Genomic DNA, 747 nt, shown 5'->3' with positions numbered 1-747 from the left:
TCTGTCTGTCTGTCTGTCTGTCTGTCTGTCTGTCTGTCTGTCTGTCTGTCTGTCTATCAATAATCTATCTGTCTATCTATCTTTCTTCTATTTATCTATCTATTGAAATCAGTCTATCAATAATCATTCTATCTATCTCTCTATCTATCTCTCTATCTATTTATCTATTTATTGAAGTCTATCTGTCTCTCTGTCTATCTGTTGGCTTTAAAATACACCCACATTAAAAAAGAAATGACGGTTGTATCTATTTCATCCATACAGGATCTATTGTGAATGTATCAAGTGTTTACAGCAAAATCGCAGTAAGTTTGAGCGAATGGTAGAGGTTTGAAAACGTCATAATGTAAACCTATTGGAGACTTTTCTTTTCCAAACTATAATATTATGTAACATAAGGAGTTAGTTGCCATTGGGTTTATTATACGTATATGTCTGTGTTGTTTGCGTTTTTTGGCTAAGTACACAGAGCGTGTTCATATACATGTATTAGATAGATTGTATATATATTATATATATGTGTGTGTGTGTGTGTGTATGTGTGTGTGTGTGTGTGTGTGTGTGTGTGTGTGTGTGTGTGTGTGTGTGTGTATAAAATATGTATATTACGTACATAATATTTTTGTCAGTGTATTTTTGTCAATTGTATAGTTTGTGTGTATATCGAAGGATATACTTAAATATATACATAATTACGAACGAATCCATGCTCCTATGTATTTATCTATGTGTCTGTTTATGTTTGAT

The sequence above is a fragment of the Aplysia californica genome, unplaced genomic scaffold, assembly GCF_000002075.1.
Source record: "Aplysia californica isolate F4 #8 unplaced genomic scaffold, AplCal3.0 scaffold00375, whole genome shotgun sequence".
Taxonomy (NCBI): domain Eukaryota; kingdom Metazoa; phylum Mollusca; class Gastropoda; order Aplysiida; family Aplysiidae; genus Aplysia; species Aplysia californica.
This window is presented reverse-complemented; position numbering follows the sequence as displayed.